We start from the raw sequence: 6362 nt of genomic DNA, 5'->3' as shown, positions 1-6362 counted from the left end.
AGCACTAGAGAAGTGAAGCACAGAGTTACAGTCAGTTGGTTTAGTATATACCTTCATTTGATATTCATATTGCGTCTTTGTTGAGGTTAGGGACTGGAAGGCTGCCGATGATTAGAGCTAAAGAGCCAGGAATGTACGCAGACTTGTAAGGTCAGAGTCTATGACTTGCGTAGGCTCGTTGACTGAGGCCCTTCCAGTTAGTTACGGATATCCGTTGCACTTCTTCATATCTTGTGGGAAATTAGGGATCTCTATATTGTAATCACAAAACAGAAAATAAAATTAGTTTTTTTAACTTTTGTTGTCTGGTCATTATTCAGATCTTGTTGGTCCCTGGCTCTGGTTGTCTTCTGATAACTTGCTTGCCAGTGTCTCCTTCTTTCTCTGTGCTAACCATCCATCTTCTATCTCTGTCCTCCCCTTCCGTTTCCCTCCCCTGGAGGTCTGGCATATTTCTTTTTTTTCGTTTCCATCCACAGATCCACCTTTTCTCAACTGCCCTCCCCACCACCCCAGGTCCACCGTATCTCCCTTTCTTTTCCCAACTACCCTCCTATCCAGTATCTGTATTCCCCCTCCACACCATCTTTTGTGTCCAACTTCTCTCCCTTTCTGTTCCTTCCCTCCCTAGATCCCATTGTCCACCATCTCTCTCCCTCTCCTCTGTTTTTAGACCCATTATTTCTTCCACCCCAAAGTCTGGCATATGCATGTCTCTTTGAAACCCCCCTTCCATCTCTCCGTGTACTTCTACACAAGGGCCCCCCTCCCCTGAAGACCGCCCCACCCCTGAAGGCCTGTCCACTCCCACCCCCTGAATGCTTGCCTGTCCCCCCTGAAGACCTGCACCCCACCCCTGAAGGCCTGTACCCCCCCCGAAGGACTGCACCCCCCCCCCGAAGACCTGCGTGTTCCCCCTGGCCTCCTGTGCACCACTTACCTACTAGCAGCAGCCTGCAGAGAAGATCGCTACAATCTGTTATAGGTCTTCGGAGCTGTTCCCTCTGCCACGATCCTGCCTCTGACGTCAGAGGAGGGGCGGGACTGCGGCAGAGGAAACAGCTCTGAAGACCTATAGCAGCTTGTAGAGATCGCTAGCCCCAGCAATCTTCTCTGCAGGCTGCTGCTAGTAGGTAAATGGTGTGCGGGAGGCCAAGGGGGAAGCCGGACACCAGCGGGAGGCCAGGGGGGAAGCCAGACCAGCACTTCCCGACTGACCCCCTCACCTCGCCCTCTAAAGCAGGTGCAGCAGCAGCTGGCTAGCAAGAGGCAGCACTGCCGCTCCTGCTTTAGGGGGCGAGGGGAGGGGAGGGTCAGTTACCAAATCGGGAGGCCAATTTATTTTGGTTTTGTTTTAAATCGATTCGAATCGATTCACCCAAAGTGAATCGGTGAACTGATTCTAATCGTGAATCGGGCAGCACTGGAAGGGACCATGTTTTGCTGGTTCCAAAGCCATTAGATTGGCTGTCAGTGATGTTAAAGGTCCAGTATAAGAAACTGATATTGATATGCCACATTTGGGGCACAACCCAGCCAATTACATAAGGTTGACGCTGGGATGTACCTCGGTGAGATTGTGGCCCAAAATATTTGGTATGCGCTGCAATACTAATTACCTCTACCTGGACACAGAGAATGAGCTTGCTCAATATCAGGGTGCCCAGCATCCATTGGCACCTGCAGAGCTGGCTCCTATGCTTGCAAGAAAATATTTGTGACTATTTTCTCTGGTTGAGCACCAAGGTCACAGGAAAAGAATTTGTAAGGTAACCGAAGAGACTGGCAAGGCGCCATGACAAGAGCTGCACAGGAGCTGGATCCTGACGAATTTAAAAGGTGTTTGAAGCATTATTGTTTAAAGCATTTGTTCCTGATTAAGTTTTAAAAATTGGTAATTTCATTATTGCACTATCAACTCTTTACTGCTATGCAGTAAATAAATACTCCCCCTTTTTACAAAACCGTAGTGTGGTTTTTAGTGCCAGCCGCTTCAGTAACAGCTCTGAGGCTCATATGAGCGTCGGAGCTGTTACCACAGCGGCTGATGCTAAAAACCGCACTATGGTTTTGTAAAAAAAAAAAAAAAAAAAAGGGGGGGGTAAATAAAAATAAACTCAATTAACTAATATGTTGTTTTATTGGAAGAGGGGTTAAAAGGTGAGGAAATCTCACGCCAAGCAAAAAGACTGAGGGGGCAACAGATAAAGAAAAAGTAGAAGGGAGCAAGGCAAAGGGTTTACTGGTAATTTTTCTGCCAAAGGCAAAAAATTTTATATCAAGAAAATTCTCTTGGAGCAAAGTCATCAGCTAATACAGATTATCCTAATCTTCCATAATGGGTTTAGTCACTTTCTTTAATCAATGAGGAAACAGTACATCTTTTCTCTTTCCTAGATAGATAGATTGATATTTATATCACCTTTAAGTCTTTTTATAGGAAATAGCTGCATGATGCTATCTCAGTCAGGGCACTAATCCAGCTCTCTTTATTAGCCCTCTGCAGCAAGGCAGAGAGATTTTATTCTCGATTGGTATTTTATTTTGGACAGCTATCAGAAGACTCTTTCTAAATTCTCCATTCTAAATCCCCTAATTCTTTTGATAAAAGAAGTATTACTAGTCCCATTTTCTGCAGTTAAAGAACCAAGGTTGGTTGAATAAAAGCAATCAACGCATGCTAATAACACCAATGGGGGGGGGGGGAGTGGGGAGGGAGCTGACACTGGGTTTAGAAGACCATGGTAGCATAACCAGCAGGGAATACCACAGGGGGACAAAATGGGTGGGCATCATTCTAAATGGGACAAACTTACACCAGTCTTGCTCACATCAGCCTCATCCTTGCTGCAGATCCGAGTTCTTCGCGTAGGCTCTGGTTTCTCTATGGATTCTTTTACTTGGTGGGGGGGGGGGGTTCTTATTCTCATCTGACTTCAAGAGGATCGGTTATCCAGACATAAGTAATAGCAACTACAGTAAAACCTTGGTTTGCAAGTAACTTGATTTGCAAGTGTTTTGCAAGGCAAGCAAAACATTTTATTAAATTTTAACTTGATATACAAGGAATGTCTTGCAATACAAGTACATACAGTATACACACATCACAACTGAGCTGATGGTTCTCTCTCTGACGCTGCAGGAGTGCAGTGACTGTTCTAAATGAGCGAGGTCTTGCAATACGAGTACATACAGTATACACGCGTCACATCATCACAACTGAGCCGATGGTTCTTCTCTCTCTGATGCTGCAAGAGTGTAGTGACTGTTCTAAATTAGCGCGGTCTTGCAATACAAGTACATATAGTATTTTCTATTAAAGTTTTTGGGTTGTGGAACGAATCGTCTGAGGGAAATTCGCTTTGATATATGAGTGCTTTGGATTACAAGCATGCTTCTGGAACGAATTATGCTCGCAAATCAAGGTTTTACTGTATAGAGAAATTATGAAGCGCATAACAGCTTCTGGACCCTAGAGATTGGAACATAGTAATGGGTGCATCATTTACTCTGGAATCCCAGGAATCTTTCTATGCTTGCAACATAATAGGGATCCTTTTACAAAGCTCTGGTAGAAAGTGCCCTTAGTGTGCCCTTATTTGGGTCTTTCCTGCACACTAAGACCATGTCTATCCCAGCTGGAAAATGGCCGATTTTCTACTTTCCAAATTAATCTTCAACAACACTTTAGAAAGGGGATCACACTCCCTATACAGAATCAATTATTATGGCAGTACCTCTCCTGCCGTAGAAACACCACATAGATAGGAAAATATTACTTAAACCAGCTTCAAAAGCTCAACAAGCATAGAAGACAGCCCTAGCTATACTGGAGCTCAGAATCCTATCATTGGCTGATATTGCCAGCAAAAAAAGAGCATTTACAAAACAAGAAAATACCTCAAAGTGCTAAAAAAAAACCTGGTAATATGGAAAATCAATCAAAAAATGTTCCCACAGCAGGAAATGGAACTAACTACATAAAGGGCTCCTTTTACAAAGGTGCATTAGGGCCTTAACGCGGGGAATAGTGCACGCTAAAATGCCGCGTGCGCTAGCCGCCACTGCCTCCTTATAAGCAGGCAGTAACTTTTCAGCTATAGCACGCGCTAATCTTGTACGTGTGCTAAAATGCTAGTGCACCTTAGTAAAAGGAGCCCCAAAAGTTCTCAAGATAGAAAAAGAGAGCAAAACAAAAACTTATCAGGAATGTTCAGTCCAATCTGTGATTTATTGTAGAAAATCCTTGTCATCTGCTGTCTCTTTCTTAAAGCAGGAATTCATTCATTGGCAGGGTGTCTGACAAAATACCCTATGCTTCCTCCACCTTAGGTACAACACCAGCCCCTCTCGATTCCAGGGCTCCAGCACTGACTCGAGCAAGGGCACCACACCCAACACTAGCAGACAAAACTACAGCTTTCAAAGGTGCTGGTTAGAGAATGACACGGTGACAGAATTTATCACCGTTCCCGTCCCTCGGATAACCGCGGAAAACCATCTGGTGTCATTCTTTAGTGTCTATCTCAACCTCAGTCCTTCTACACAGTGGCGTACCTAGGGTATGTGGCACCCGGGGCCCATCATTTTTTGACACACCCCCCATCTATATGAAAAATATGATTTTTAGTACCAATCTACATATCGCACCACAAGAGTGTACCTAGGAAAAGGCTGCATCTTAAACATTGCAGTGAGCACTAGAACACCAACACATACATTGTAAAACTAAACAAGCCAGATCCCGCACAGTCAATTGGTCCTGTAGTCAATGCCAACTGAAAACTATGTCTTTTTCAGAACACACAGAACAGAGATACACCCTCGCCCAAAATGGAATAATCACAAACTAAAAATAGAAATATGTAGACAAAAGTTAAACTGATCCGCCAAGAAACCAGACCCTGGATACAATGCAACACCACAAAAAAACAGTAACACATGTCCTCTAATACAGTGCAAAATATAAAGACAGTAGATGTAAATTTGAAAAACCTGATACATAACAATCACCACTTTATAAATTAACAAATAAAAATAAAACAAATAATGAGAAATAAAAAAATACCATTTTATTGGACTAATCCCCGTAAGCTCAGTCCCCATCCCCGCAAACCACCTGATTCCATCCACACAAGCCTTGAATTGTTTATATTAAAGTATAAAAAGAAACAATATTCTGTACAATTGTCAATTTATAAATCAGCGTCTTCTCCCCACTCTCTTCCCCATTTCCCTTCAGCATCCTCAGCCCACTCTCTCTCCACTTTCCTTCAGCGCACGCACATAAAAACAAGCAAGTAATTTTATATCATTTTCATTCTATTCATTCATAGAAATTAAAGTCTAGATAATGCCAGTCACATAACAAAACATGATTTTACAAAAATAATTCCCTGCAGTCAAGCCTGCAAGGATTACTAGATGTCTTTCAGCAGTTCCCCTCCCTCCCTCCCCCTTACCTTTGTGGCCAAGTCAAAATGATCTACCAACAATAAAATTTTAAAAACACAAAGCACGCTGTACGCAGAGAAAATGTTAATTATCATTTATATTCCGCGGGTTTTCAAAGAGGTCAAGGCAGATGACTTTATGCAATGTCACCTCAGTAACAACTATACAAAAATAGACAAATATTCCCCCTCCCTTTTTACTAAACTGCGATAGCGGTTTTTAGCGTAGGGAGCTGCGCTGAATGCCCCACGCTGCTCTTGACGCTCATAGGCTCCCTGCGCTAAAAAACTCTATTGCGGTTTAGTAAAAGGGGGCCATAGTGCAAAATATAGACAGCAGATATAAATTTTCAAAACGGACACATTTTGATCACTAAGTTGAAAATAAAATCATTTTTCCTACTTTTTTGTCTGGTGATTTCATGAGTCTCTGGTCCTTCTTCTGGTCCTTCTTCTTTCTCTCTCCCCCTGGCTCCCCTCTTTATTTCTGCCTTTCTTTCTCTCTCCTCCTGGCCCCCTCTTTATTTCTGCCTTTCTTTCTCTCCCCTTGGTCCCCCTCTTTCTTTCTGCCTTTCTTTCTCTCTCCCCCTGGCCCTCCTCTTTCTTTCTGCCTTTCTTTCTCTCCCCCTTGACCCCCTCTTTATTTCTGCCTTTCTTTCTCTCCCCTTGGTCCCCCTCTTTCTTTCTGCCTTTCTTTCTCTCTCCCCCTGCCCCCCCTCTTTACTTTTTCCTTTCTTTCTCTCTCCCCCTAGCCCGCACAAAGCCATCGTGCCGATTTCTCCACTTCCACGATTCTTTCCCTACCCTCACCCCCAAGCCAGCAGCCGGTTTCTTCCTGCTCCTTCCCCGATGTCCTGATGTCCTGAACTTCATCGGGCAGCAGCAGCATTCACAATTCACTGCTGTTGC

This window comes from Geotrypetes seraphini, chromosome 8 (assembly GCF_902459505.1).
Source record: "Geotrypetes seraphini chromosome 8, aGeoSer1.1, whole genome shotgun sequence".
NCBI classification, from domain to species: domain Eukaryota; kingdom Metazoa; phylum Chordata; class Amphibia; order Gymnophiona; family Dermophiidae; genus Geotrypetes; species Geotrypetes seraphini.
Note: the sequence above shows the minus strand (reverse complement) of the source record.